We start from the raw sequence: 21,157 nt of genomic DNA, 5'->3' as shown, positions 1-21,157 counted from the left end.
ATATGCATTATGGATGTCATCGCCCACATCATAGGTGTAGACTAGCCAGTCTTGATTATTATGTGTACCAAGCTGATTTCTGAAGCTGCAAACAGGCCGAACCTGGGGAGGGCCCAATGACTTTTATTGCAAATCTTGGGGTTGTGAACAAATGGGAGCTGCATGGTGGAAACCAAATTCCCCAGACAGCATGATTCAGGTAGGGTGAAATAACACCTGGATAAACCCTAGAGACTGTGTAACTAGCCGAGTGTCGAACACTCGCTGTGGAAAAAATAGTCTGTGTAACCCCCCTCAACATAACTTTTACCTCCAAAGCAAGGGGCTACCTCAGGACCACATGGCTTACGGGAAATACCTGGGGAATGCGATTCTATGTTTATGGCCCCACCTATGACTTTGGTCTCTGTTTCACCATCAGACTTAAGCAGGAAGAAAATCTCACGGCAATAGGGCCCAATCCCCTTAAGCCAGGAATTAAGCATCCCAAACCCTAAGTTCGCTTAGAACTACCAGAACCCCTTTACTATCTCATTCCTCCCGGTTTCCGTCTTTGCCTACTTCCCCAGTCCAGAGTACAGCTGACTCCTCCCCCTGGGAATTAATTAAAGGAACCTTCGTGGTACTGAACTCCACACAGCCAGACCTCACCCAATCCTGCTGGCTATGCCTCTCTGCCGCGCTCCCTTATTATGAAGGGATAGCAGTTAATGGGACTTACGCCGTAAAGACGCAGAGTTCCACCTGCAGTTGGGGTGAAAATCCAAAGTTAACTCTCCCAGAAGTAACCGGGGCAGGTTTATGTCTAGGGTCCCCACCTAAAAGTAAACAACACATATGTACTCAGATAGGAGAAATTAAGCAGGGCTTTCTAGTCCCAGAGAAAGGAACCTGGTGGGCGTGTGACTCAGGATTAACCCCTTGCATTTCAGTCCAGGTGTTTGACAGCTCAGTAAACTATTGTGTAATGGTGCAAGTACTCCCCAGGGTGCTTTTTCATGATGCAGAATCATTTGAAGGTTTAGTAGGGGGACAAATAACCCGTTTCCCCCCGGGGAACCAGTGTCCCTCACTCTGGCCATACTATTGGGGATAGGAGCTGCTGCAGGAGTTGGTACAGGAGCTGCTGCTATGATCCAGGGGTCGCAAAAAATGGCTCAGTTAGAGACAGCAATACATCAGGATTTGAAAACATTAGAAACTTCTATCACAGCCTTGCAAGAGTCTTTAACCTCTCTCTCTGAGGTTGTTTTGCAGAATAGGCGAGGGTTAGATCTTCTTTTTATGAGGGAAGGAGGCCTCTGTGTAGCACTAAGGGAAGAATGTTGTTTTTATGCTGACCATACTGGAGTTGTAAAAGAATCCATGAGTAAATTAAGAAAACGCCTTGAAGAGCACCAGAAAGAGAAGGAAACTCAACAAGGGTGGTTTGAGTCTTGGTTTGCCCAGTCCACCTGGTTAATTACACTCCTATCAGCTCTAGCTGGACCCTTGATCATTCTTATGCTGTTACTGACTGTGGGTCCCTGTTTGCTTAACTGAATAGTTTCTTTCCTCCAGGCTCAGATTGGATAGGTGAAACTCATGGTAATCAGGCAACAATATGCTCCACTGGCAGAAATGGAAAATGAGACCCTCCAATAATTATGATTCAGTACTTTTAAGATTAAAAGTAGTTAGAAAAAGGAGTGGGAAATGTAAAGGTAAAATTTCTAAACCGATTCTAAGCTGCAAAGCCTGAGTTAAAGTGTAAAAGACCAGGCATTGTAAAGTTTCTAAACTGCAAGGCCTGGGTTAAAAAGTAAAAGACTAGGTATTGTTAAAATTCCTCTGCTACTCCCAGAACCTGTAATCCCTGTAGCTGTTAGGACAATACCTGAACTGCCCAGTAAATATTTCCACTGATTCCCTGGTTGTTTAATAGCTAAGGGCTCTGAGTAGCCCAGCACGTAGGCATCCAGGCCCCCAAACCAATCAGTTTGAATGTATACCCCGCTTAGGAGTGACCAATCACCCCTGCCCAGCCTGTTCCTGCCAATGAATGTACTAATCATGTCTCAGAGTTGTTGTTCAATTTTCCCGTGCCTCATGATGATTTGTTCTGATGTATGCAAAGCCCCCTGCCCTCTCCAAAAAGTGTACTTAAGCTCTGCTTGACCTCTGCTCTGGGCCCTGGGCTGCTCTATCTTCCTGAGTGAGCCTGGAACCTCAGCATGCTGAATTAATAAATCCCCTTTGCCAATTGCATGAAGTCAGTCTCTTGTGTGGTCTCCTCCTCCGACACTCCGCCAGACCCTTACAACACCATGGGCTGTGAGTTGGAAATTAATGGGTATGTTTGTTTACAGTGGTTTGTCTTACTCCCTAATAAAATTATAAGTTATCCTTTTTTTAAAAAAATATTTTGCTACTGGGGATTGAACCCAGGGGCACTCTACCCCTGAGCTACATCACCAGTCTTCTTAAAATTTTTAAACTTTTGATATCAGGTTTTGCTAAGTTTCTGAGGCTAGTTTTGAACTTACAATCCTCCTGTCTCATTCACACAAGTAGCTAGGATTACAGGTGTGTGCACTACTCCTGGATCATAAATTCTAATAAGGAGTTTTTAAGTGTCAATACTCATAGTATATACAGAACTCATAAATTCTAAAGAATGAGTACAATTTCACTGTCCCCAGAGTGGTCATTATTTTTTTTATTTCTATCAACAGGTAGTCAAAGTAAAGAAGCTCTTTCCTTTCTTGTTCCTTTGTAGACTTATATTTAAAAATCTAATTATTCATTTTTTTTCTTTTTCCTTACTACTTTCCTCTCTGCAACAAATTTATTTTGAGGACCTAAGTGTGTGGGAAGCTATTCTAACACGTGATTGAGCGACTCCCGTTAAGGGCCTGAGGCACTTTGGCAAAAGTCGAAGTTTTCCCGACCCTTTCCTGATGAGAGAGCCCATCCGTGTGGGGGTGTGCCTGACCACTGACCCCGGGGACCCAATCACTGACCCTGACTTTGGAGTACAGCCCCCTCTCAACCTTCATTGGATGGAATTCTCCCCTGAATCTCTTGTTCCCCAATAAAAGGCTGTTCCCGGCGTGCTCTCTCTCTCCTGCTAGCCCTGAGTAATCCCTGCTGCCCTGCTGGGCGGCTAGAGGAGCGAACCAGAGAGGGGAGCCGTCTTGGACCTAGCAATAGAAATAAGGTAATTGAGTCTGTGTTTTTATTCTGATCTCTTCTAACTAATTTTATGCCTAGAACCTCATTAATGAAACCACTGTGCAGGCTGCGTGGTAGATAACTGTAATGCTGGACCTCTTTATTTGTTCTGAATGTGGAAGATGAACTACCAGATCTTCCCAGCAGAAGGCAGAGGGTGGCCCCATGTAGACTCTCTTATCTGTTGTCTGCAGTACTAACAGTGATATTACTGTGGTTTGTGTGCATAAACAAAGTACTTATGGCCATACATTATAAATTTCCTCTTTAATCCCTTGTTTATCTCTATACCACTCCAATTCATAGTGTTGAAGCCTTACTCCTAGGACTGGCTATGACTTTAAGGTACAAAATGTTTCTCCTTTCTTTGTAAATTTCTTCTGGTGCTCAGTGGACTATCTCATAATAAAAACTTTTGGACTATATTAATTTGAAGGGGGATGAACATAGCTGTTTTCCAGGGCATGAACTCTACTGTTGCCTTCTTCCACAGGGGTCATTGCCAGAACTGCCCCAGGACATCCAGGTTGGCTATATTATTCATTTCCATCACTACTGTGATCATTTTAAAAAAAAGCCTGTTTCTTCTTACATCATTTCTTTTTTTGTGTACTATTAACAAAGAATAAAGTCTGCTTGGTCAAGAATAAAGAATATCACATTTATTTGGGAATAATTAGGATCACAACTGGGAGACAAAAATTCAAACATATTTGAAATGTGATCTAAGACATGATAAAATGGCAGCTGTACCTAAAACCAAAATTTAAGGAGTTGGTAGTTTTATCATTTGTTACTCAGGAGTTAGGTCTGGTGCTGGTTAAAAAACAAAAAGAAAGACAAAAGTTAAGCAGTCCTGTAAGAAAGGGCTTGGGTGTAGTCTCAGTCTCTGGGTCTTTGAGGAAGGGGTCCCTTGTATAGAAGGTCTGCAGAAGTCAACAGAGTTTCACTAAACTCTGCCTTTAAGCCAGTCCAAAGGTCAGCACATCAAGGGGGATGAGAATGGGGTGTCTGCTTCCCAGTTCAGAGGTTGGCTTGTATATAAAAGATCATTTCTGAAATTTCATCCAACTGACTCCATTTTAAGTCCTCAGAACAAATACCATTTTGATTTTCCTCCTTGATATTACCATCTAATTTAATGAATTTAAAAATAATTTTATTTATTTATTTTTATGTGGTGCTAAGGATTGAATCCAGTGCCTCATGGGAGCGAGGCAAGCCCTCTATCACTGAGCCATAACTCCATTCCCATAATTTTTTATTTCTAGATTTAATAAAATATATTTGAATTCAAAGTTTTGGTATTACCTAGTCCTCTAATTTTTCTGTTATTTTATGAACATTATCACATTGATTTAAAGCTTCCATCATAATTTCACATTTCTCCCATGATTCTGTTCCATCTTCATGGAAAAATGTAGTGATAAAATGGGAAGGCTTAGCTTTGTGTCTAGCTCCTGACCAGCTGCAGCTTATGGTAAATTATGTCTTTATTTTTCACATATAAATGGGGGTGATATTAGTCCTCTGTAGAAATTATTGTAAAAGTTAAAATATGTAGAGCCCTCTGATGAGCGTGGCACAGAGATGCACCTAGTCAAGGTCAACCACGAGACAAAGTGGCTTTGCCTCCCCCATGTTGTGAGCACTGTTTCTAGGCTCACAGTTCCTCCTTGTATTTACACATCAATTTTCTGTTAATGTTTATAGAAGAGATTCTTTCCTGCCCTTAGCTTCTGCATGACTTAAGCCTCAGAACAAAGCAGGTGCTCAGCTCTCCTGCTGCCACATCTTTGAGGAAGGCAAAGTGGGTGTGGGAAGCCATTCTTGCACGTGATTGGGCACCTCCTTGACTGGGTGTGAGGCGTTCAGGCCAAGCTGTGTCAGAACCTATCCCCACCCTTTTTAGGTGTGAAAGACCCTCCGTGTGGGGGAGTGACTGACCATTGACCCTGAGCTTCATACTAGAGGTCCTAAGCATAGAAGATAACTAGTGAGATCAAAATAAACACACAGAAACTCAATTTACCTTTCTCTTGACCAGGTCAGAGATGGTCCCCCCTGGCTCCTGCCTTGAGCCACCTGGTGGGGTAGTGAGGTTTACACAAGAGACTAGCAGGAGAGAAGAAGAGCACGTCAGAGAGTGGCCTTTTATTGGGGAACAAGAAATTCAGGGGAAAATTTTATCCAATGAAGGTTGAGGGGGACAGCATTCCAAGGTCAGGGTCAGTGATTGGTCTCAGGGTCAATGGTCAGTCACACCCCCACATGGATGGGCTCTCGCACCTAAAAGGGGTGGGGATAGGTTTTGACACAGCTTGGCCGGAATGCCTCACACCCAGTCAGGGAGGTGCCCAATCACGTGCGAGAATGGCTTCCCACAAGTGGGGATTAGGGTAGCTGTGTCCCAGGTGGCTGCTTAGACCATGTGGCCATTTCCACTGATGTGACCCAGCTTCTGGTGTCTTAAGAATCCCAGTATGGACAGACTGGCTCTGCTTACAGCAACAGGATGAGATTCTTTCAAAGCAATGACTTTATAAAGAGAAAGGGCCACTGGCAGTGAAGTGCTTTTTTACATGGAATTTGGGTAATAGGAAAGCTTGTTTGGAAGCAGTCAGGGAAAGGAAGATGGAGGTAAAAAGAAAGGACAGACTTGCCACAGAAGGCATGGATGCGACTCAAAGCTTGTATGGATGCATGTATGTTTGCATTTATTTGTATACACTGAACTATATAACTAAGCCCAAAGCTTGCACTATGAATGAACACCTCTTATTCTAAAATCAGAACCTAGGAAAATTCAATGGCTGTTCAGTTATAATTAGCAATCACATTGATAACTGAGGTTTTATATCATTCAAGAGTCCACCTGAGGAATTCAATGCAATCAATTTTGTGCATGTGTACAAGTTCCCATGTGTGCACTCAGTGTATATTTTAGATGTTCAGAAATAATAATCCATATATAATAATGTGGTAATACTAAGCCAATTAAAAAATTTAATACTAATACCCAATTTTTTAACATTCTTTATAAACAAGAGGTGGTTTTTAAAGGTATACGTTTTGTTATCTCCATCAATTGGACTGCTTAAAAAAAACATTGGTCAATTATAATTTCCCCCTTATTCTTATTTCCTATAGTACTGTTATTGTGCACCCCATGGGCCACCTCCATTAGAGTCACACAGACTGTTAAACATTCCTGGCTCCTGGGCAACAGTCTACATGTGGTGGAGCACAGATGACTAATTGTCACCTTCCTTTTTAATGACATGATCCTGATTTAGTTGGGATTAGCAATACAGCTATTGTGATACTATATTTACTGGCTTCTTTTCCATGTGACAAAGTTCTGAAAAATCAAATGAAAGCAGAAATGTCACATAAAAGACACCTGGAAAGGGAAGGAACACACATTTTTTCCATGCCTGGAAGTAGACACCAGAAGACCTGTAGATCAAGAGGTAGAGCCAGGCACCTTGGGTGGTGAAGAAGGAAGAATCTTGGGTCCCCATGATGCCAATATATCAGGGTTGGGCTATTTCCCTCCAGAGGAAATAAGCTAATTTATTTAAATGTTTAGGTTATTTTAGATTATTCTCTTCTTTGCAGCAGACTTAATCCCATTTACCAAAATCTAGTGATTTAAAATGTAAGGTTTGGAAATCTGTCTTTTTGACAATCTCCTAGGATAACTCTTGAATACAATAGAATTTAGGAGTAACTACCATCCTTTACTAAAACCATTTTATAATTTTTTCCTGGACACAGACCTGCAAAAGGAATTGTATAAATTATGCCTTCAGGGCTGGGGATGTGGCTCAAGCAGTAGCGCGCTCGCCTGGCATGCGTGCGGCCCGGGTTCGATCCTCAGCACCACATACAAACAAAGATGTTGTGTCCGCCGATGATTAAAAAAATAAATATTAAAATTCTCTCTCTTGCTCCCTATCTCTCACTCTCTCTTTAAAAAAAAATTATGCCTTCACTTAGAGCAAATTATGCTAAGTGAAATTAGCCAATCTCCTCCCCCCCCAAAAAAAATGCCAAATGTCTTCTCTAAGGGAGGTGACTCAAAATGGGGTAGGGAGGAAGAGCATGAGAAGAAAATTACCTCTAGATAGGGAAGAGAGGTGGGAGGGAAAGAGAGGGAAAAGGGGAATTGCATGGAAGATGGAAGATCAAGAGGTAGAGCAGAGGTGGAGCAGAGACCCCCTTCGTTATACAGAATACAGTATGATGATGTAAGGGGAAAGAAAAGAATCACATTAGATTGGGTAGAGAGAAGTGATGGGAGGGGAGGGGAAATGAAGGGGGCAATGGAAGGACAGCAGAATAAAATAGACATTATTATTGCTGTGGGTATATACGTGACTGAATGACCAATGTAATTCTGCAACCTGTACACTCAGAAAAATGAGAAATTATATCCCATCTATTTCAATTGTATATGTCAAGATCATTGTACTGTCATGTGTAACTAATTAAAACAAATAAAAAAATATGCCTTCACTTTTAGGGTACAGGGTTTAGTACCATAACAAAGGATTCATCTAAGCCTTCATTATGAACTACACTCATTTTTCCTTCTTTAGCTACCAGAGAAAATAATTCTCCATTGTAAACAATTTTTTTTGGTACCAGGAATTGAACTCAGGGCCACTCAACCACTGAGCCATATCCCCAGACCTATTTTGTATTTTATTTAGAGACAGGGTCTCACTGAGTTGCTTAGTGCCATACCTTAGCTGAGTCTGGCTTTGAACTTGTGATCCTCTTATCTCAGCCTCCTGAACCACTGGGATTATAGGTGTGCACCACCGCGCCTGGCTCCATTGTGAATAATTTTTTAAAAACACTTGAAATATAATTTTTCTATTCCTTTGAAAGTTTGGACTATATTATTAAACTACAATGTGATGAACAGTGATGATATAGTTTCTCAAATGTGGTGGCTATTCTACTTCCAAAGTCTCTTCCAGAGTGTTCTACCAGGACAGCATGAGTTTAGCAGGCTTACTTACTTCCGTACTGTTAGTCTCCTTGGAAGTAGAATAAAATCTAGTCTGTCACATAAAGCAATTAAATGTAACAATATTCCTTTTATGATACATATTTTAATATACAAATATATACAAATGAATATCTGTGGGTAAACATACACATACATGTACACATCACTTTATAAACAAACTTTCAACTTCTCAGGTATTATATGTCCTCCAAAATTATGGCCAGTAATAACTCTGATAATTATGCTAATGAAAATAACATTTTTTGGATTGGAAGTTGTTAGTGGTGCTTAGAAGTCAAGGATGATACATGTTGATGATTTAAGAAATTCCCACTAAATTTTTTTTTGGAAAAAAATTCACCTGTATGTTTCAGGATATTGATTAGCCAACATTTCTAAAGTGGTGAAAAATTTTGGCACTTTCCCTGTATTTCCAGATTCACTATAACATGGAATCTATCATCTTACTTGTATTTTCCTTTTATTGTGTGAGGACTGGAATATGCTTCTGAGAAAGAATTCAAAAGGAAAGATCAACAGCAGAATAGAAACAATCAATAAATTATCTAGTGGCTGGAAGAACAGGTCAAATACTTACCAGTAGTAACAGGAATGAAGACAAGCAACATGGTATATTGGCTAAAATTAAGATGCTTTGGGTTTGTATCTCATGTCTGCAACTTAATAGTTGAGAAACTTTAAACAAATCACTTAACTATCTTAACCATTTCCTCATGTAAAATAGGTAATCATACCTATATAGTTTTGTAATGAGGATTAAATTAGTTAAAAGATGCAAAATGTACATCAGAGTCTTTAGCAAATAGCTAATGCTGCATAAATGTAAGGTCATTTTATTATATCTGGTAAATATGTGTATGTGTATGTGTTTGGGGTCAAATCCAGGGTTTGAGCATACCAGGCAACTGTTCTATCACTGAGCTACATCGTCAGATCAAGATATTCTTATTATAAAGAATTAGGAACTATAAAAGAGTAATTCATAGGAAATGTAGGAGAGAAGCATCTATCATTCAACTAACATGAGTTCTTAAAGAGGGAAACAAGATGAAAGGAGGAAACAATTAAGAGGAAGACTATTTAAAGACTGTTATATTCCAGAATCAAATAAAGACGAAATCTCTCTGAAAGTCATAGAGATTTAAAAGTGATGAGGAAAAGAAAACTATACCTAGACACACTGCCATAAAATTTAAGATCAGAGACAGCATGCTCATGCGTGTGTGCATGAGCAAGAGAGAGAGAAAGCTGCGTGAGAAAACAGAAAATCATGAAAAGAACAAGAGTAGGTTGACATCACATTCCTCTACAATAACACTGGACACAAGAAGATAGTGAGTACTATTTCAGGTGAACTAATATAATTGAACAAATAGGGTTTTATACCCAGGAACACTATTTCCATATGTTATGGAGCAAAAAAGAAGGGTCTGACATTGAGGAGTCAGAAAAGAGTATTAGAAGGGGGAAAAAAACCTGAGAAAAATAAATCGAGACAGCTGTGGAAATGAGAGGTAAGTAGGTGACTGATTAAAGCATTTAATTTACAAAAATTGTAGGTCTGTTTGTGTGAGATAATCCCATGCCACAGCAAGAAAGCAGTTGTGTATAGTGTGGTCAGGAGAGCAGGAGAAGGAAAGAAGAAACAAAGTTCTAAAGGCCTTGTCTTAATCATAAAAAACAAAACAAACAGAAATAAAGAAGTAAAAGTCTTAGCAAATTAGACATAAAATATATAGTTTTCATATCAGCAGAAAAAAACAAATCTTTTCATATAAAGTGAGAAAGGGAAAAACAAAAAGAACCTCATGCTTCAACTTCCCCCACTGCATCAAACCCCTACTTCTTGTATTCTTAATTTTATTATGTTTAAATTTGCAACCTCGTTATGAGTTACCACTTATCCAACAGTCTGTATCAGATAATACAGTGGCTTTAAATTATGTACTTATATGCCTAGAAAATCATTTATTCAGACATCAACAAGTTACATCTTATGACATTGCTGTCAGGTTTGGTCGAGGCTTAATTTTACAAGAATTTTAAGAAATTAGTATCAAACCCAAGACTACAAGAGAGAATAAATTACTTCAGATATAATTTAAGGGATTCCTAATACTTTTTTGGGAGGGATATGAGGGATTGAACCCAAGGTGCTTAACCACTGAGACACATCAGTTGTTGAGGTTTGTCTCAAACTTGCCATCCTCTTGCCTCAGCCTCCCACCTCAGCCTCTTGAACCACTGGGATTATAGGTGTGTGCCACCATGCCCAGTAAGGATCCTAAATATTTTTAAAGTAGCCATTTACTTACATGCATTTATTTGCAAATTTGGAAATAGGTATCAATCACTCTCATGTACTCATTAAGTTGTTTTCAGAGAATACTTTTTGTCAGTTTTATTGCTCAAATGTTTGTTTAAAATAAATACTTAAGGTGTTGGGGCCTAGCAAGGTGAGGGAGGCACTGGGTTTAATGAACGCTGGGTTCAATCCTTAGCACCACATAAACAAATAAAGGCATGCTGTCTATCTACAACTACAAAAGAATAAAATTTAAAAAATAAATGCTTAAGATAAAATCCTCCTTTCTCCTTTTGATTGGAATTAGCAAAGTAAGTGTGTACTGTAAAAAAGAATCTAGTATAAAATATTAAGTACCACACAATTCCCGGGCTGACCTCTTGTTAACCATCCTGAAAGTGCTCAACCCATAGGGAGAAGCTGACCTATCTATGGTGATTCTAGGTCTTGGTCTAAGCAGTCCTAAGAACTGTTTTTTTTTTTTTTTTTAACCTTGTGCATATATATACTACCAGGGTGTGTTCAGCCAAGATAAACTGTGCATAACCCATTTATCATCTAATCCTTATTAAAATTAAACTCAACACTTATTTTCTTTGGCTAATTATAAAATTATTTTTTCTTAGCTTTATGGCAGATAAAGGCTTGTTTTATTGAGTTATTGATGTATATAAATGCCTAAACCACTATTGTACAAATAAAAGAGGATGATCTTTGCTTCATGATCTTTTCCTCCTTGGACAAAACCTTGATTATCTCTTCCTTAGCCTGGGGTGGCTCTTCAGGACGATCTGGGATTCCTTGCTCTTAGTCCCACAGGCTACAGTCTGGTCAGCAGGGAGCTTCCTGGAGGCTTTCTCTGCCTTCAGTTTGTGGTGTGTTCCAGGTGAATCTCTTTGATATCTATCTGCTTGAAAGATAATGTAATCTTTAAGATAAAAATCATCTAAGTTGCTTTTCTTTGGGCACTTCAGCCCCAACCACATGTATTGCTTCAGGCCTCTGAATAGGCTGGTTTCCAGCATCCTCTGCTGTGACATGAATGCTTGGTAGGATCCAAATGGGACCAATCCAACAGTCAATGCCAGCTCCAGTCACCAGATCTGGAAGCAGATCAAAGAAGAGTGGATCATTTGCCAGCCTACGATTATCTCTTCCTAGGAAAAGGGGCAGGCATGTTAGGTGTAGGTAAGCATGCAGATCCTTCAGATGCTGAAATGACTGAAAAAGTAACATGCATGAAGAGGATGAGGACTCTATTCTGGCTTCTTAAAAAGATAATACAATCAAAGACTGATCACCATCTTGTATCACAGCATGTACCTGGAAAACACATGTGTCAGTTTAGAATCTAGCATGTAATTGCCCACATGGGATCTTTTAGAGTCTCCTTTTTGTTTACCATAGTAATTTGCAATGTAATAAAAAGTAGTGCTCCATCAGTCTGGGTTCCTGATTAAAGAGCTAAAGGAAGACTGTGCAATAGCAGAGCCACCGTTACTACAGATCAAGAGAGAAATAAGCTTTTATTGTTTTAAGCTTAGATTTTGTAGAATTGTTGGTTATTACAACATAACCCAGAATATACTGACTGACAGAGTACCTTATTTGCTCCAGACAACAAACATACAAGGTATGTAATATTTCTATAAATTTAATTAATGTGTAAATGAAGACTTTGGGAGGTTACTTATTTCCAAAGCCAGCATTTGGATGATCTCATGCAAAATTCCTGTGTATTTACACTTTGTCTTTCTGACTCAAAGAAAGTTTTGAAGTAAAATTCATTAGACTCCCTCGCATGTTTAGAAATATGTAGATGATACACAAAATTGTGTTGAACAATGTTGCACATGCCTTTGGATCACTCTTCCAGTGATCTTGAGATTAGTAAAAAAAAATAGTCCTCTACAGTACCAGCAAAGAACACTTCTAGAGACTAGAGAGAAAGCTGGCTTTGGAATCTGCAGGAATTTAAGCTTCAACATAATATCAATTAAGAGGTAAATGAACAAATATAGCATAAATTGTCTAAAACCTAATTTTAAAGTCATACAGCCCAAATTTTCAAAATACTTCAGCCATAACTTACCTAAATCATGATTACTGTTAGAATCATCACTTACAGTTTTAAAATAAATATTCTATTTTTTTTTGTAGAAGCAGAGAGATAGAAAAGATATCTATGTTTTCAATTTGGGAGACCATATAGGAATCACACTTTCATTTATTAGGTCATTTTAGGCATTAAAATTTAAGAAGAAAATATATGTTCTAATTTTTATCTTTTATTTATTCATTCATTTGAAAAATAATTATTATTATGGTAGGTACTGTACGTAAAGCAATTAATAACTTAGACAAAGATCTCTGCCCTTTTGGAATCTATATTTTAGTTGGGGAGACAGATAATAACAAGGTAAAATACAGAGTTAGAAGCACAATGGAGAAAAATGCTATAATGGGAAAAAAAGAATGCAATTAACATACTATGCCAGGCTGGGGATGTGGCTCAAGCAGTAACACGCTCGCCTGGCATTTGTGGGGTGCTGGGTTCAATTCTCAGCACCACATACAAACAAAGATGTTGTGTCCGCCAAAAAAACTAGAAAATAAATATCAAAAAATTCTCTCTCTCTCTCTCTCTTTTTTTTTTTAAAAAAAAACATACTATGCCCACAAGTGAGACACATTGTACATTTTTGTTAATTTCCAAAATGATAGGTCTTATTGAGAAAGTGCAAGGTCTTACTGAGAAAGTGAAATTTGAACAAAGCCTTATATATGGTGAACTAGCCAGCTACTTAGCTATCTGGAGGAAGAATGTTACAGAATCATGGAATGCCAACAGTAATGGCCCTAGGGTGGCAGTATAGCTCAGGATATACATACTCAGCATGCAGTAGACTCTGGGTTCAATTTTCAATCAACAAAATGAAACAAAAAACAACAATAACAACAAAAAACCCACAATGACTCTGAGGCAGCATTGTGCCTAGTATAATTAGGAAAAAAAAAAGCTAGATCATTGTAGCTAGTAGAAAGTGAGGACAAGGCCTTCTATCTTGTTCACCATAAATCTCCAACCTAGCAATTAGCATAAGTGCCTGGAACTTAGTACTCTCTGTAAATATATGTCAAATAAAGGAACCAACCTATGGACAAAGGGAGTGAATGGCTTTAGGACTCCCTGGTCAAAGAGTATGCTAATTGTATTGTATGTATGTGTACAGTTTTCTTTAAATTGAAAAGAATTAAGTCAATGTGACTAAATGCTAAGAGTGACAATTTTGTGTTGTTAAGAAAGCACACTGTACTTTGTTTGGTTAATTTCCAAAATGATGGTGATCATCCAATTCAAGAGATGGTACCAAAAATTCCACACCCTACAAATGAAGTGGCTAGATGGGGTGTAACATTTCCACTTGCTGTTTCATGTTATCCTACACATCTCTGAGAGTAGGTGCTACTCTCTCCTTTTTTCATCTGTGGAAACTAAATCTCAGAAAGCTTATGTGAGTTGACTAAGGTTTTGTACAACTAGGAAAAATAAGAGATAAAATTTCTTTATAGGCTTTTCTGACTCTAATTCCAGCATTTGTTTTTCATATAACACTATCAGGCATCTCACATGAGAACCAACAGGAATGATAAAATATATTTAACCTGTTTGTTACATCTAGTAAGTCATAAGAAAAGAAAATCAAGCTGGGTACAATTTTAGTATATTTTATGCTATTAATATTTTTTATTAATCACTTAGAATTTACAACTTATAATAATTCTACCCCCTTCTTGCCTCTCATACCTCCAACTGACTTATTCCCTGCTCATGCAATTCTTCACCAACTGTGTTAGTTTTCCAATGCTATGTCAAAATAACTTGATAAAATCAACTTAAAGGAAGGAAGGTTTATTTTGGCTCATAGTTTGAGAGGTTTTAGTCCATGGTCAGCTGGCTCCATTGCTTTTAGGCCTGAGGCAAGAAAGGGAATCTTGGAGGAAAGTTGCTCAGATCAAGGCAGCCAAGAAGGAGAGACAGAGAAGGGGTTGGGTCGGGGGAGGGGGAGAAAGCGAGAGCAAGCATGTTCATGAGGGGTAGTATGAGACACATACCAGGGTCAAGATACACGCTTACAGGGCACACCTCTAGGGACCTCCTTTCTCTAAGTAGGCTCCAATTCCTATGGTTTCTGCCACCTACCAATAGTTCATTTAATTATGAATCTATGAATTAATGAATGAATGAATGAATGATCCTATTGATGGGATTAGGGACCTCATGATCCAATCACCTCCCAGAAGCCCCAACTCGATACTGCTGTACTGAGGACCAAGCTTTCATTACATAAGCCTTTGAGGGCACTCCCCAGATCTAAATCATAACACCATCCAAGCACATACTTACTCTACTTATATCTATTTATGGAACCAAGGACCTATATCTGGGTTACACAGAGCTACTAGACTGAACTAGAGAGGAAGGCCTAATTCAGTCTAGTTAGCCTGTCCTATAAATACAGGAACAAAAAATAGTTCTGGTGAAAATCAGAATTACAGATTACAGCTATTCTGACAAATTTACATTTAGATAAATTATTTTGACAGAATGAGATTGCCTCTTTTTTTTTTTTGTCACTGGGCTTAGTAATTCAGTAGTATTAGGATACAAGTTGACCAAAAATGTATCTTGTCTACAATGACAATTATAATTGAGACAATGACAATTGTAGAATGAGAAGTTTAAAATGGTATATGTAAAAGCTGGCAAAAGACAGTGATTTCAGGAATGCCCTAGAGACTGTGCATACAAGCTGACTGGTGCAAATTGAGCTGGATTTTAAATATTTATAAGGACTTCCCATTGCTTTTCTTCCATTTTGGGGAAGGTATTTACAGAAGGTATAGAAAGATCAAATACCTTAATTTAAGAACAAATTGTATGGTGGAGAATAATGGCACTCTTTCCTGTTTCAGAGTTTCATGATCTTTATGTCCTGAATTAAGAAAATGGAAGCAAAGCACAGTGACAAATGACAGAATTGGACAGTCAGAGCTGGAATCATCTAGGACTTCACCCATATAATGCAAAGAAAAAAATGTCATTACCAAGAAACTGCCTCACCTCAAACATTCTTTATGGTGAATTGCACTAATATCCCTGAACTAAAGCTGACCCTGCTGTCTTTAGCCAAAATAATTTTTCTCATCAGATATATTTATGATAGCTTCAAAAAAACCCAACAATTTGCCAGTCAGAGTGTTGCATGCCTCTAATCCCAGTGATTTGGGAAGCTGAGGTAGGAGGATCACAAGTTCACGCCAGTCTCAGGAGCTTGGCAAGACCTTGTCTGAAAATAAAAAATAAAAAGGGCTGGGGATGTGCTCAGTAGTTAAGTGCCCCTCAGATAAATCCTCAGTACCAAAAGAAACAAAAAAAAAATATCACCACCAAAACCATCCAACATAAAATGCAATTCAAAACCTTCTGAGAAAGCCACTGGAGCAAATTAGAAGAAAGGAGTTGGAGACTCAGACTAGTTGCTAACTGGCTCTGTGATTTGGGGCAAATTATTTCATCTTTCCAAGCTGACTGGCTGTTAAGGTATGTTTCAGCTCTAATTTCATTGTAACTTATTACCCAGGGAAGCATACTATGAAGTTCTCCAGTGATATAAGACAGAAAATATTTAATAACAACAAAATATTTAATTTTTAATCAGTCTTCATGATCAGAAAGGTATTTTTTATAACATATGTTAGTTTCCCCCATGTTTTAGGTAAAGCCTAATCATCTCAGAGGAGAAAAAAACCCCCTTATTTCCAGTATCCCCTAATGCTATCACTAATATTGTAGTTTATTACTTTTAATAACTGGGTGACTGAACTCTGATGATAAATATCAACTAACACCAAGAAAAAGGCTGGCTTCATCAATACTCCCTTTAGTTTGTACTTATGTTAAGGCCTGGGCCATGGGTTGGATTCCTATATAGGACTCTAGGCTACATACAAAAATCTCCATATTTGTTTTGTTGTCCTGTAAAATGATGTTGTTAATTGAAGATACAATGATGGTTCATCAATACAACTAAGAAAGCAAAGCTAAAGTGCCTCTCTTACCTTAGAGTCATCTTGGTGCTGATGCTCACTGTCCACCAAAATAAAAAGTTCAAAAGAATCTGTTGAAGAAAGTGGCAAACCACAGTGAGAAAGAAAGGGTCAGTAGATTGGAATAAAACATATTTACTATCAGCATAAAAAAACAAAACCCAAGACTCCTTACTTTGGAAGGATATGACACGTAAATTCTACTGGAGTCACCATGTTAAAGAGCTATGTACTCTATCCTGAGCTCTGTGCCATAAATTATTAATTCTATAGGCACACAAGTAGCTGTCACGTTTTGGGTAGATCTGTGTGGTCATTGCCAGATTATGAACAAAAGAAGCTCCAACACGTGGAAAATAAACTAGACTACAATACACTGTTCTTTTATGGGGAACATTTCATATCTCATTATTTTTATCAAGTGTAAGCTGGATTTTCAACATTTATAAGGATTTTCCATTGCTTTTCTTCCCTTTTGGGGGGTTTGTATTTTACAGAAGGCATATGACACTAATTTCCACATAATCCAAAAAGCTTGTGTTTCATATGGGAAAAAACACTGTTTTAACCAACTATATTTTGCATAGCACTTCCATTGTTTAATTGCTAACTTTTCTTCCCATGTCTTAAAGACAGTATTATTTCCCTTTCTGGTATTCATAGAGCTCTCCCTCCCCAATAAAAGTCCCCATGTCGTCTTTTCACTTCAAAACAGTTCTACATCACTTATCTTCAATCTTATTCATTTGGGTCTCCTTTTTCTATAAACCTGTAACAAATCCTAATTTAGTGTCTATTCCTGAAGAAGGATGCTAGCTGGCAAAACTCTCTTAGATTTCTTTTTCTAGGAGCCTTGAGCAACAAATATACCACTTACAGTAACTTTCAAGTGGAAAATGTAATTTTTATACAATTTGAAAAATATGCCTGTAAAAAAAACTTTGAATAATAAAAACCTCAGAAGGAATCTGACCTAAAGGACAAAGAATTTAAGTGGGGGAAGAGTCTTTAAACAATACTGTCTTATCTAATGAAAGGTTCTACGACCTGACTCTCATGCTTATTAAGAAACCCTTTTTTTTTTTCAGTTTTCCTTATATTTTGGGGAAATGGCCAGGCAAAGGGAAAAATCAAGGAAATTAAAAATGTTAAATAACAACTCCTCAGTCTGCTTTTAAGAACTTTCACACCTCAAAAGCTATCTCCACCCAATGACTGAAGGATCCTACAGCAATTTTTTGAAATTCTTATTTGTTTTAGCACCATTTTAGTTATTTTAACCTTAAACACACTTGTATTTAAAATTAACTACTAGGAACTGAGAATACATCAAGAAAATGAAGAATGTGGTGAGTCCTTTTCTGGAGAAATAAAAAAAAACCAAAACAAATATTAATCAATATGATATAACTGTTATTAACCCCAATTCTTGAGGTAGAGGATGGCATGTTTAAAAAAAAAGAGGTTTGGAGTTATATCTCAGTAGTAGAGCACTTGCCTATCATGTGTGAGGCACTGGGTTCGATCCTCAGCACCACATAAAACTAAATAAATAAAATAAAGGTATTGTGTTATACTTTTATTTATTTAGAAAACAAATTTTAAAAAGAAAAGACAGCCAAGTAGTTCTACCACTGTAGTTGCTTTATTTTGTATGCATATAGCCTTCATAAAATGAGACTGGTATTCACTGACCAAAGGGCAGAGAGCTCAAAAAAAAAATATTTGTTGAGCTTCCAAAGTGCTTATCTTCAATCTTGGTTTTTTTTTTTTTTTGCCAAGTGTTCTTGTTTCTGGAAATACAGTGGTTATATCTACAGGTTTTAGAGCTAAACTGGGTTCACTTAATTGCTGTAAAATCTTAGGCAAATTGCTTAATCCATTAAGGCCCATTGTTCTAGACACAGGGCAACTATAAAAACTTAAATTGAGCAACAAATATACTTGACAGGAGAGTTACAGGAGAGTTTGAAATAAACAAAGGACAGGAGAGTTTGAAGTAAACATGTTGTGATGAAGAAAGGTGCCTAAGCTAGAAAATGTGTGAAATAGATAAGGATAAAAGGTAAACATGTTTTGAGGTATTTTAGCACAAAACAAGTGTGATTTTCTAAGATAAGCAAAGATGTAAACAAGATGTGATGTAATAGAGACGATCTGTTAAGATAGGATAAGAAATAGAAATTATGGAATAAACATGTTTTTGGTTTAAAGTATTGTAAACAACTATAGTATTTAAAGGCCAGGAAGGCTGAGCTCTTTGGCCAGTTCAGACCCACTATGTGCGGGTCAACATCGAGCGAACTGAGTCCCACCAGCCTCTGTTCCTGTGCCTCGTGTGATGTGATGTGATGGAGTGAATAAACCGGGCATTCGAAAAGGCATCTCGCGTGTGGCGGCTTCTTCTTTCAAGACACGGATCGTCGGCCGGGAGAGGTTACCTGGGGCAGGGGCAGCCGTGACTTCAGGACCACCCGGGAGCGGTCGGAGGACCTCGCCGCCGTCCTTTGCTCGTGTCAATACTACTTACAGTAACTTTCAAAATAATCATTGTTTGTAAGAGTTCTATTCTTTTGAAAAAATAGGTGAATGACTAGAGCTTTTAAAAATATACATTTCACACACACACACACACACATATATATATGTATATATAAAGGTTATATAAACTCTAGATTATGATTTCCAACGTAGTTTAGAGCTCCCGCGTCAATTCTGTTGAAATTCTCAAAGAATTGAAAGCTTAAGACTTAATGAATTAAGCTTTCTAAATCTCAATTTCCCAATCTGTGGGGATAGTACTTTTATCAAATTTTGGTATTATTCATCATCGGATCCTCACAATCTCTATTTTGAACAGGAGTTCAAGTAAGTTAAGTAGCTTTTTTTTTATTATTTATATGAGGAAGCGGAATGCATTACAATTCTTTTTACACATATAGAGCACAATTTTTCATATCTCTGGTTGTATACAAAGTATATTCATACCAATTTGTTTCTTTATAAATGTACTTTGGATAATAATGATCATCACATTCCACCATCATTTCTAACCTCATGCCCCCTCTCTTTCCCTCCCACCCCTCTACCCTATCTAGAGTCGTCTATTCTTCCCAATCCCACTATGAATCAGCTTCCTTATAAGCCACCTACTCCAGCCCTTCTTTTAAAAGGTCCACAGTTAAATATATGACTTTTCCCACACGCTAGTAATTTAAGACTTACAAATTCCTTCAAACAAGAAAAAGAAACTTCACAAGTATCTATATTTCCCTAAGTAAGCAAGGTATATAAATTCAAATTATAAACTTTTTAGTGCCTTTAGATATGTGAGACTTTCATTTGTCATTGCCCCAGGCCCGTCCACACCCTTAGTATTGCTTTTCTCGCCTCAATTGACTGCAGTGCCAGTCACTCCAAACTCTCACACCTCTCCCAAGAACCTCCTAATTGATTTGACCCTTGGTCCAGCCCACTCCTCCTGGCTCCTCCCCGAGGAGCTGCTGATTGGTCGAAGCACCCCGCCGCGTGGGGCTGTCTAGGCCACCTCGCGCAGCGCCCGCTGGGAGCCTAGCCAAGGCGCGAGGACTAGCGCGAGCTCCTCCTGGTGGGCCCCCTCCCCCTGAGACGACCCCCGCCCCTCCGCCCGACTGGTCCCCGAAACGGTGGTGGTGGCGGCGGTTTGTGGTCGTTGGTCCCAGGGATTTAGGACCAACCTTTGAAGACCCAAAGGGGTGAGGAAAGGATGGGGACAGTGGGTTTAGTGCCAACTAACTTACCGCACCTAACGGCTGGAGACCCTGCCCCTTGGCCGCAAAAAGTCCGGTCCCACTCACTGTCACGCTGAACAGGCAGCAGGGATCTTGCCCCGCCAAAGGCAGTCGCTGTGGGCTCGTCCCGCCCTCCCCAGTGCCACCCAGCAGCCCAAGTCAGCTGTTGGAGAAGTCCCTCCCTGGCCCAGGGGCATCTTGAGGCCAGACAGTGTCTGGAGCCCGCTCTCGCGCCGCCCGTCCCCGCCGTCGGGCCTGGGCTGCTCCTTCCGCCCAGCGGCGCCCTGCCCTCTCTCCGCCTTATTTCCGCTCTCCCTGGCCGCCTTCCGGCTGCTTCCCGTCTGCTGCCTTCCATGTTCTCTCCTTGACCCTCTTCCTGCGTCGACTGCAGCAGGTCTGGGCCGCCCGCCTTCCCGTCCGGCAGTTGTCGCGCCCGCGCGTCTCTTCCAGAGCCTTTGAGACGACGCCTAGGGGCGTCCGGACCGCGGGGTGAGATTTAGCAATCACGTCGTGCCTCCCTCGAGTACTGAGAATGAGCCTCGAACTTTCCTCTTGCTGGAACTCCTTCCTGTCTCTTCCCCAAGCCCTCTCCTGCGTGTTGAGTAGTGGAAGGTTGCGGGTGGACCGGGAAGACAAGTGACCCCTCTCACCCGCGTACGCCCTGGGTAGCTGGACGCGCCACCGTACCATCGTGGTTTCCTTACACTTGATGGC

At 39.3% G+C, this 21,157-nt stretch overlaps 1 protein-coding gene and 1 long non-coding RNA gene across 4 annotated transcripts in view; one reads left to right on the top strand and one right to left on the bottom strand.

Annotated features, from left to right (window-relative positions):
- Window positions 1–8,319: 8,319 nt before the first annotated feature.
- Window positions 8,320–17,497, bottom strand: LOC144366912 (uncharacterized). Its single transcript, XR_013426090.1, has 2 exons — window positions 16,686–17,497; window positions 8,320–11,665 (listed from the first exon to the last, which is right to left on the bottom strand). It is a non-coding gene; the product is annotated as an uncharacterized LOC144366912 (long non-coding RNA).
- A 2,798-nt stretch (window positions 17,498–20,295) lies between these two features.
- Rbm46 (RNA binding motif protein 46) overlaps window positions 20,296–21,157 on the top strand; it is a 42,736-nt gene continuing 41,874 nt past the window's right edge. Inside the window, exon 1 of one of the 3 annotated variants that reach the window (XM_040293152.2) lies at window positions 20,296–20,407. The gene's annotated coding sequence lies outside the window, so the exon portion shown is untranslated. Of the gene's footprint in view, window positions 20,408–20,531; window positions 20,933–21,157 lie in introns of those variants that run through there. The other 2 variants (XM_078021987.1, XM_078021986.1) reach the window with 2 other exon arrangements.

The sequence above is a fragment of the Ictidomys tridecemlineatus genome, chromosome 9 (assembly GCF_052094955.1).
Source record: "Ictidomys tridecemlineatus isolate mIctTri1 chromosome 9, mIctTri1.hap1, whole genome shotgun sequence".
NCBI classification, from domain to species: domain Eukaryota; kingdom Metazoa; phylum Chordata; class Mammalia; order Rodentia; family Sciuridae; genus Ictidomys; species Ictidomys tridecemlineatus.
This window is presented reverse-complemented; position numbering and strand designations above follow the sequence as displayed.